Source organism: Loxodonta africana, chromosome 4 (genome assembly GCF_030014295.1).
Source record: "Loxodonta africana isolate mLoxAfr1 chromosome 4, mLoxAfr1.hap2, whole genome shotgun sequence".
Taxonomy (NCBI): Eukaryota; Metazoa; Chordata; class Mammalia; order Proboscidea; family Elephantidae; genus Loxodonta; species Loxodonta africana.
This window is the reverse complement of record NC_087345.1, coordinates 131,743,468-131,754,942: the sequence shown is the minus strand read 5'-3', so window position 1 is coordinate 131,754,942 and position 11,475 is coordinate 131,743,468.

Genomic DNA, 11,475 nt, shown 5'->3' with positions numbered 1-11,475 from the left:
ACAATGATCAGTGGGACTATGCAAATAAGGTATATGGTGCCTGTGATGGTTGGGGTTATGTGTCAACTTGGCTAGGCCATGATTCCCAGTATTGTATCGTTGTCCTCCATTCTGTGATTTGATATGTTGTAAATCCTAACCTCTAAGTGTTATTTATTTTATTTTTTGTTTTTTTTCTTTTTATGTGTTACTGAGGCAGGATTAATGTGGGGTGTATCTTGGTTGGGTGTGACTCAAGTCCCACCCTTACTCAAGCTATGCCTTCCTCTGGGGTGTGACCTGCATCCAATGTATATATATATAGGTGCTCTGGAGGGGCTTTCTCTCTCACTTTGGTTTATTTTTTATTACTGTACTTTAGATGAAGGTTTACAGAGCAAATTAGTTTTCTCATTAAACAATTACTACACACATTGTCTCATTAAACAATTACTACACACATTGTTTTGTGACATTGCTTGCCAATCCCACAACATGTCAACTCTCTCCCCTTCTCTACCTTGGATTCCCCATTACCAGCTTTCCTGTCCCCTCCTGCCTTCTTGTCCTTGCCTCTGGGCTGGTGTGCCCATTTAGTCTTGTTTTGTTTTATGGGCCTGCCTAATCTTTGGCTGGATCTCTTCCAGTCAGTTGGCTAGGAAGCTGTCTTCCCTATTTCTTGGCATAGACGAGTGAGCGCTGTATCCATTTGTGAAAACATCTCAAATGATATTCCATCAATTCCTGGAGCCTTGTTTTTCTCCAATGCCTTCAGAGCAGCTTGGACTTCTTCCTTCAGTATCATTCGTTCCTGATCATATGCTACCTCTTGAAATGGTTGAACATTGACTAATTCTTTTCGGTATAATGACTCTGTGTATTCTTTCCATCTTCTTTTGATGCTTCCTGTGTCGTTTAATATTTTCCCCTTAGAATCCTTCACTATTGCAACTTGAGGCTTGAATTCTTTCTTCAGTTCTTTCAGCTTGAGAAACGCTGAGCGTGTTCTTCCCTTTTGGTACTCCATCTCTAGCTCTTTGCATATGTCATTATAATACTTTATTTTGTCTTCTGGAGCTGCCCTTTGAAATCTTCTGTTCAGTTCTTTTACTTCATCAATTCTTCCTTTTGTTTTAGCTGCTCGATGTTCAAGAGCAAGTTTCAGAGTCTCCTCTGACATCCATCTTGGTCTTTTATTTCTTTTCTATCTCTTCAATGACCTCTTGCTTTCTTTATGTATGATGTCCTTGATGTCATTCCACAAATCGTCTGGTCTGTGGTCACTAGTGTTCAATGTGTCAAATCTATTCTTCAGATGGTCTCCAAATCCAGGTGGGATATACTCAAGGTCATATTTTGGCTCTCGTGGACTTGCTCTGATTTTCTTCAGTTTCAGCTTGAACTTGCATATGAGCAATTGATGGTCTGTTCCACAGTCAGCCCCTGGCCTTGTTCTGACTGACAGTATTGAGCTTTTCCATCGTCTCTTTCCACAGATATAGTCAATTTGATTCCTGTGTGTTCCATCTGTTTATGTTGGTGAAAGGAGTTATTTGCAATGAAGAAGTCACTGGTCTTGCAAAATTCTATCTTTTGATCTCCAGCGTTGTTTCAATCACTAAGGCCATATTTTCCAACTACTGGAAGAGATCCATACTTATGCCTCTCTCCAAGAAAGATAATCCAATGAATGTGGAAATTATAGAACAATATCATTAATATCACACACAGCAAAATTTTGCTGGAGATCATTCAAAAATGGCCGCAGCAGTATATCGACAGGGAACTGCCAAAAATTCAGGCTGGTTCTAGAAGAGGACGTGGAACCAGGGATATCATTGCTATGTCAGGTGGATCCTGGCTAAAAGCAGAGAATACCAGAAGGATGTTTACCTGTGTTTTATTGACTATGCAAAGGCATTCAACTGTGTGGATCATAACAAATTATGGATAACATTGTGAAGAATGGGAATTCCAGAACACTTAATTGTGCTCATGAGGAAGCTTTACATAGATCAAGAGGCAGTTGTTTGGACAGAATCAGGAATACTGATTCATTTAAAGTTAAGAAAGGTGTGTGTCAGGGTTGTATTCTTTCACCATAGCTATTCAATCTGTATGCTGAGCAAATAATCTGAGAAGCTGGACTATATGAAGAAGAACGGGGCATCAGGATTGGAGGAAGACTCATTAACAAGCCGCGTTATGCAGATGACACAACCTTGCTTGCTGAAAGTGAAGAGGACTTGAAGCACTTATTAATGAAGATCAGACACCACAGCCTTCAGTATGGATTGCACCTCAACATAAAGAAAACAAAAATCCTCACAACTGGACCAATGAGCAACATCATGATAAACGGAGAAAAGATTGAAGTTGTCAAGGATTTCATTTTACTTGGATCCACAATGAACAGCTACGGAAGCAGCAGTCGGGAAATAAAAGACGCATTGCATTGGGTAAATCTGCTGCAAAGGACCTCTTTAAAGTGTTGAAAAGCAAAGATGTCACCTTGAAGGCTAAGGTGCCATGATATTTTCAATCACATCATATGCATGTGAAAGCTGGACAATGAATAAGGAAGATCGAAGAAGAGTTGACGCCTTTGAATTGTGGTGTTGGCGAAAAATATTGAATATACCATGGACTGCCAAAAAAATGAACAAATCTGTCTTAGAAGAAGTACAACCGGAATGGTCCTTAGAAACAAGGATGGCGAGACTGCGTCTTACATACTTTGGACTCATTGTCAGGAGGGATCAGTCCCTGGAGAAGGACATCATGCTTGGCAGAGTACAGGGTTAGCTGAAAAGAGGAAGGCCCTCGAGGAGGTGGATTGACACAGTGGCTGCAACAATGAGCTCAAGCATAACAATGATTGTAAAGATGGTGCAGGACCAGGCAGTGTTTTTTTCTGTTGTGCATAGGGTTGGTATGGGTTGGAACCTACTCGATGGCACCTAACAACAATAGTCTTTGGCTGAAGGGTGAACCTCAGGAGTGACCTCATTACTGAAAGGGTGTCTGGGGGCCATACTCTCAGGGTTTCTGTAGTCTCTGTCAGACCAGTAAGTTTGGTCTTTTTTTGTGAGTTAGAACTTTGTTCTACATTTTTCTCTGGCTTTGTCCGGGACCCTGTGTTATGATCTCTGGCAGAGCAGTCAGTGATGGTAGCTGAGTACCATCTAGTTGTGCTGAACTCAGTCTGGTGGAGGCTGTAGTAGTTGTAGTCCATTAGTGCTTTGGGCTTATCTTTCCCTTTTGTCTTTGGTTTTCTTCATTCTCCCTTGCTCCAGACTCTCTCCATCACTTTGGATCCTGTGTCCAGTTCATGATCATCTGACCTCTGGGTCTTGGAATTTGAGCCAGCAGCCTGCAATCCAACCTGCCAATTCTGGAATTCGCCAGTTTGTACAGCCCCATGGGCCGGTGGCCTATCTTCTGACCTGATTCGCCAGCTTCTGCAGCTTTGGGGGCCAGCAACCTGTGGTCTGACCTGCTGGTTTGAATTCGTCAGCCCTTGGAACCATGTGGGTCAGGAGAAGCCTATGCCTGATGCACAGATTTGGGACTTGCCAGACTCCACGATAATGTGAACCATTTCCTTGATACAGTTCATGAGTTCTGTGAGATGTTGCAACAAATTAAAGAACCCAAAGACAGGAGGGAGGGTACTGAGGGGAGGAGGAGTAATTGATGTTAGAGATGATGGAATGGTACAACGATTTGGGTAAGTTGGACATTTGGGACATCTTTAACCTCTGCTTCATAGGAACCAGCTTTGTGCTGATCCTTATAAAATAAGTTATTCATATAAATATATATTTCTATTTAGTATAACTCACTGCCCTCAAGTTGATTCCAACTCATAGTGACTGTATAGGACAGAGTAGAACTGCCCTATGGGATTTCTAAGGCTGTAATATTTATGGAAGCAGACTGACATCTTTTCCCCATGGAATGACTGGTGGGTTCAAACAGCCAACTTTTTGGTTAAGAGCTGAGTGCTTAACTACTGTGCCACTAGGGCTCTTTCTATTTAGTGTACAAAATGTTAAAATTTATAGTTATGATTTTTCTTATATACATACACACACTCTTGATAAAAAATGTGCATACATTTTGCTTTTACACAAAAATATCTAGTTTTTTTAGTTTTATCTGGCCAGGTAAGACCTGTAGAAGTAGATTATTTCATGCCTTACATTCGTTCAATGCAAAATTTCTCAGACATACTGCTTTTGTGCACCTGTCAAAGTTTATTTACTCCTTCACAAGGGACCTAGCAAGGCGATAACAAAGTGTACCCATTCACAGTGACTTGGCAAATGAGGTTCATATGCTTGAAGTAAAGAGGGATTACATATGGCTTCCCTACTAAGTACAAATTATTATTGACTGTTACTGTTTTTTTTTTTTTTTAATAGTCATAAAAATGTCATGTTCTCATTAGTTGACATGAATTAAATTTAGGATATGATGATTTGAAGCCTTCTTCCTGGAAATACCATTAACAGAGACAATAAGTTCTGTATCTGAGAAGCAAACTGTAAGCAAATTGATCTGTGGCTGTAAGTCAATTCTAAGCAATAAAATTTGATACCCTAAGTGCCTTAGCAGAGGCACCAAACAGTGTCAGAGTTTCATTAGCAGAGGCGGGTGTCTTCGTTTTTCCTCAAGCAACTATCTGTAAATTTCTTCAGCAGTCAGTGCAAGATGCAGAAACAGCATTTGCTCCTTTCTCAGAGGACTAAAATTTTCATTCTCGAGTGGCATCTGGGGTCATAAACGCTAGCAAGTGGCCATCAAGTTGCATCAACTGGTTTCAACCCACCTGGAACAAAGGAGAATGAAGGACACGAAAGACATAAAGTAATTATGAGCCCAAGAGACAGAAAAGGCCACATAAATCAGAGACTACATCAGCCTGAGACCAGAAGAACTAGATGGTGCCCAGCTACAACCGATGACTGCCCTGACAGGGAACACAACAGAGAACCCCTGAGGGAGCAGAAGAGCAGTGGGATGCAGACCGCAAATTCTCACAAAAAGACCAGACTTAATGGTCTGACTGAGACTAGAAGGACCCTCGTGGTCATGGTCCCCAGACCTTCCGTTAGCCCAAGGCAGGAACCATTCCCAAAGCCAACTCTTCAGACAGAGATTGGCCTGGGTGATGGGACAGAAAATGGTACTGGTAAACAATGAGCTTCTTGGATCAAGTAGACACAAGAGACTATATTGGCATCTCCTGTCTGGAGGGGAGATGTGAGGGTGGAGGGGGTCAGAAGCTGGCTGAATGGACTAGAAAAGAGAGAGTGGTGGGAATGAGTGTACTGTCTCATTAGGCGGAGAGCAATTAGGAGTATATAGCAAGGTGTGTATAAATTTTTGTATGAGAGACTGACTTGATTTTTTTTATTAAAGCACAATAAAAACTTAAAAAAAATTATTCTTAATTCCAATGGTTGAAATACTATCTCTGATTTTACGTTTTTTCATATTGTTAGTTTTGAGTTCCCAGACCTGTTTCTTTATCCCTGTGCTTAGCTTTGAGGCTATAGGCCCTCCTAACAAAAACCTGTTAGGAAAAAAGAATCTGGGAAATACAAGAAGATATTCTCCCTCCCCTGAAACTACAAAAAAGCAGATACTATTTTGCATCAAAAACTGTCCTAACATGGACAGCCCACAGTCCCTCCTACAGGCACATCTCCTGTTTTGTACTTGATGTCATCCTCTCTGGCTGCTCAAAGATTGTCACCTCCCTCCACTGCATCGTCAACATTTCCCTCTGCACCTGATCTTGCCCATCAGCACACCAACATGCTATTCATGCAGAATTCTAGAGCCATCTGTGGATGTCTGATGGAAGTCATTAACACTCCTTTAAATTTTTTTTAATGATAGTGAAAATACATATAACAAAAAAACAGCTATTTTAACCATTTTTAAGTGTACAATGCAGTGACTAGTCACCACGTCGTACAACCATCAGCACTATTTCTAACACGTTTTTCATCATCCCAAACAAAAACTCAGTACCCCATCCCCCTTCCTCCCAGCCCCTGGTAACCACCTCTTTTGTCTTTACGCATTTTCCTATTCTAGATGTTTCATGTAAGAGGTATCATACAATATTTGCCCTTCTGTGTCAGACTTATCTTACTTAGCATTATGATTTCAAGGTTCATCAATGTTGTAGTATGCCTCAGAACTTCATTTCTCTTTATGGGTGAATAATATTCCATTTTACATATATATCATATTTTGTTTACCCCTTTATCTGCCGATGGACGTTTGGATTGTTTCCACCTTTTGGCTATTGTGAATAATGCTGCAGTGAACATGGTATACAAGTATCTATTTGTTCCCTGCTTTCAGTGTCTTGGGTATATTCCAGCTACGTGTGGAACTGCTGAGTGATATGGTTCCTTAATCTATTTTTTCAAAAAAGATTTTCCCAGCTAGCTCTAGAAAATTATAGACATTGGAATTCTTGATGCAGTTGGGTTCATATAGGACTCAATCTCAAGAATGTCCAAACAGGGACATTCTAAAAAATACATGGCTACCATATTTTTAACACAAATAACATGCACCTTCTACGGTTTTTGCCAGCTGCTCCCTCCTTTGCGAGATATTTTCGTGAGTGAACTATGCTAATTTTTTTACAGCAACATTGAGGACCAAAAGATCCAACAGATGCCAACAGCCAGATCAATGCCTAACAGATGTTAGACATTATTGTTGTTATTGTAGGGATGTTATTATTATTATAAATTATGTATAATATTATATTTATATGCAAGTCCTTATGCTTTCTTTTACCTAAATTTTTATCTCATCCTGAGTCCATTTGTATGTTTTGCATCCAAAGAGGGCTCAATTATAAATCTGTTTATTCTTTTATTCTGCAAATATTTTACTTTGTGAAATGTATGTAAAATATAATAGAGTAACGCAAATATTGTTGTACTCTGGGTAAAGGCCTGTTTTTAGACAGCTGTGGTTCATTTCTCTCCTTTTTTGGCCTAGATTCCCATATATGTTAAGGAAATTGTCCATCTTAGGACTCTTTAAACCATTCCTATTTCTCTAAATATTTACAAACTATTTATAATACTAATAAATTAAAATATTATAATCAATTAAATTTCCCCAATAATTAATCAATTTTTGGTAAACCTAATACGTGAGATTATCTTACATGCTTTAAACATTTTGAAAAGTAGACATACAATAATATAATGATCACAAAATGGATTAGCGAACTTAAACCAAAACTCAGTAAAAGAATTGTCATGTTTTTTCTTTGCGTAGTCTTTTTCCAGAGTGAGAATAGGATCCAATAAAGTCTTGATCTTTTCTCAGCTCCATTTCTCATTCTCTCCAATATTCGGAACCTCGGTAATCCTCCTTTCCCATTTTCCTATCAACATTCCGACATTTTGTATTTTTTAAAAGTTTAAAGGAAGCATACTCTGGTTATTTTAAGTTGTCACTCATCTATCCAGTAACGAAAGGGTTGTGCTTTCAGTGGCTTTCAGAGACAAACTTTTAGCTAAGCCAAATGATTCAGGTCAGGGAAATTGTTCTTGGCAATCAAATAACAATGACAAAAAACCCCATTATCCAAAACTCACAAGTTTAGTTCTGTTGGTATTTCAATCTTTGGCCTATTAAGCTTTCTCTGTTTTGCTTAAATTTTGCCTTTCTTTTTCTCCTTTTGAACTTGACCTACCTTTGACATGAATATTATTGCTGAATTGCCAGGGCCTACTGGCACAAGTGGAAAGTAGCCTATAGGCTATGCCACAGAGCAGCTTCCTCACACCCCCGGGAGGATGTGTCAGTAATCAACCACTTCCACAGCAGTTAGAATTACAGAACCTGGTCATTTATCTTGCAAAGGAGCAAAAGTGAAAAGGTGTAGCTGCGACACAGAACCGGTCTGCAACTCCTACCTGCTCCATTGCCATTTCCACCATCTGGTGGGCGCCTGAACCCTTTGAACCTTGATAGCTGTGTTTACCAGGACTCTACAGTCAGTCAGAGAAAGTCTCAAACTTGCTACAATCATTCACATTTGTTTTTAGTGTCAGAGTGGGGCTTTTAGCTTTAAAATGATTTACACTTAATTGTATTTAAAGCCCTCGGTGGTATAAACTGTTAAGTGCTTGGCTACTAACCAAAAGGCTGGTGGCTTGAAATCTAGAGGATGCCTCAGAAGAAAGGCCTGGCAATCTGTTTCCTAAAGACCACAGTCATTAGATACCCTATCAAACGCAGTTCTACATTGAAACACATGGGGTCCTCATGAGTCAACACATGAGGTCCGCCTGAGCCAGACTTTAGATACACATCTTGAATTTAATCCTTTTTTTTTTTTTTTTGCACGGTTCTACTCTGTCCTATAGGGTCGTTATGAGTCGGAATCGACTCCACGGCACTGGGTTTTGTTTTTTTTTTGCACAATTTAGCCCTCACCCCAAGGACGGTTTGCAGTGGTGGTGGTAGTAGCTGTGGTATTGGTAGGAACATCTCTCAGACGTTTAAACAGCTCTGCTGACTCTTTTCCTTGTCTCAACGGCTCCATCTGCTGCCAAGAACGACGAAGTGAACTCCATATTCACATTTTAGAAGGTAAGACCCCGCTAACAGAGCTCAGTTAAAAAAAAAAGTAGTGACTGGGACCTGCTTCCTTCTGCTACTGTTTAGTCAGAATTCTCCCAGATTGAGAGTTGAGTGAGTAGCACTTGTGGCTCAGTGTGTGCTATGTCTTATGTTTGCTGCTACTGCTAAATTAAGAATAATCCAACCTTTTTTTTTTTTTTAACTCTAGTATGGACGTAGATAACTAGGATATATTCTCTGGTTCAGAGCTGTCTTTGCAGCCATCCTCACTATGTCATTAGAATCATTATAAAAGTGTAAATTCTTTTATTCACAGGATGACCGAGCAATCCGTATTCCAGTGAGGTGACTCAGTGAGTCCACGGATACTGATAAAACACATTTATATCGCGATGAATTGGAAGACTCAACAGTAACGAGTTTTCTCACTCCTTCTGCCCCAATCACATGGAGTGCACTGGGTTTGCTTCTATTGTTTTTAAATTTACTCTCACTCTGGAGCACACAGTCTTGTTCTCTTAGGCAGTGGGCGCTAGGAGCTGTAGCGCTTAAACCTATTAACATGTACTAAAAACTTTAGCATAAAATTTGCATTTTCCTTCACCATAAATGTATTTTATTATTATTGTAGAAAATTTGAAAAATATAAAAAGAATAAAGAAGAAAATAAAAATCTCGTCACTTGAAATGAGCTACCGTGAATGTCTCCTTGCACTCCAGAAAAAAAAAAAAACCATTACCGTCCAGTGAATTCCGATTCATAGCAACCCTATAGGACAGAGTAGAACCGCCCCACAGGGTTTCCAAGGAGTACCTGGTGTATTCCAACAGCCAACCTTTTGGTTAACAGCCGTGATTCTTAACCACTGCACTACCAGCTCCCGTCTTTACTTCCAGCCTTTTAAAATTCTTTCATAATACCTGTACATGGTGCTTGCGTGGCCGCATACATTTTAGCAGCATCATGGGAACCATAGAGAAAGGCCTCTAGACCTTGCCACAAGTCCCCCTGAGCTGCAGAATCCCATTCCCCCACAACGCTGTGGAGTGTTACTCTGTTTTTTACCTGCCTGAGCTTAGTGAGGAGCCCTGGTGGTGCAGTGGTTAACAACTTGGCTGCTAACCTAAAAGACCAGCAGTTCGATCCCACCAGCTGCTCCTTGGAAACCCTATGGGGCGGTTCTACTCTGTCTTTTAGGGTCAGTATGAGTCAGAATCCACTCAATGGCAATGGCTTTTGGGTTTTGTTTGAACTCAACATCGTACTGACTCTATGTTCCCAGTCTGAGGGGTTTTGGGAGTAAAAGAGTTTAAGGACCTTAATGAGATGGTTCAGGGATTGAGATAATGAACTACATGCAAGATTTTCCATAGGAATCGTTTACTCTTCGGAAGGAAATGCAGGTGTGAAACTTCAGGTGGAATATCTGTACATATATTGGCATAGAATCTAGGCCAGTTGTTCCCAACCTTAGCTGCACCTAGGGAACTTAAAAAAAAAAAAAAGATTCCACCTACCTCTACATGCCCTGGGAGGTTCTGATTTAACTGGTCTAGAGATGGGCCCAGAATAGGTATTGGTTGCTGTCCGGTCAATTTCGACTCACAGCGACCCTCACAGGACAGAATAGAGCTGCCCCCTAAGGTTTCCAAGGAGTGGCTGGTGGATTTGAACTGTAGACCTTTTGGTTGGCAGCCTAACACTTAACCGCTGCGCCCCCCAGGTGAGCCGATTCGCAGCCTCTGCTGACAGCCTTAGATGTAGGGTTGTGAAGGAGGAGAACGCTGATAACAGATAATGATTTAGCGCTGTAGCGTATAATGATTACCGCAATACGTTTTGCCCGCTCGATTTTCATGAATAAAACTTATTGTGGCAAAGACTGATTTTCCAACAGGTTTTTCAGCAGATGAGTTAAATGATACACAAAATCTAATAAAAATAAAAACAGATTCGTTGCCGTTGTTAGGTGCTGTCGAGTCGGTTCCGACTCATACAACAGAACAAAACACTGCCCGGTCCTGTGCCATCCTCACAATCCTTGCTATGCTTGAGCCCATTGTTGTAGCCACTGTGTCAATCCACCTCATTGAGGGTCTTCCTCTTTTTGCTGACCCTCTACCTTACCAAGCATGGTGTCCTTCTGCAGGAACTGGCCCCTCCTGACAACATGTCCAAAGCACCTGAGAGAAGTCTTGCCATCCTTGCTTCTAAGGAGCATTCTGGCTGTACTTCTTTCAAGACATACTTTTTTGTTCTTTCAGCAGTCCATGGTATATTCAATACTCTTCACCAACACCATAATTCAAAGTTGTCAATTTTTCTGTGGCCTTCCTTATTCATTGTCCAGCTTTCGCATACATATGAGGCGATTGAAAATATCATGGCTTGGGTCAGGGGCACCTTAGTCCTCAAAGTAACAGCTTTGTTTTTCAACACTTTAAAGAGATCTTTTGCAGCAGATTTGCCCAGTGCAATAAGTCATTTGATTTCTTGACTGCTGCCTCTATGGGTGGAAACTCTGGTGGCGTAGTGGTTAAGAGCTACAGTTGCTAACCATAAAGGTTGGTAGTTCAAATCCACCAGGCGCTCCTTGGAAACTCTAAGGGACAGTTCTGCTCTTTCCTATAGGGTCGCTATGAGTCGGAATCGACTCGACGGCAACAAGTTTGTTTTTTTTTGGCCTTCATGGATGTCAATTGTGGATCCAAGTAAAATGAAATCCTTGACAACTTCAATCTTTTTCTGTTTACCATGATGTTGCTTATTGGTCCAGTTGTGAGGATTTTTGTTTTCTTTATGTTGAAGGCTGTAGATTCATTACACCATACTACCATACTTGTTGCCATCGAGTTGAA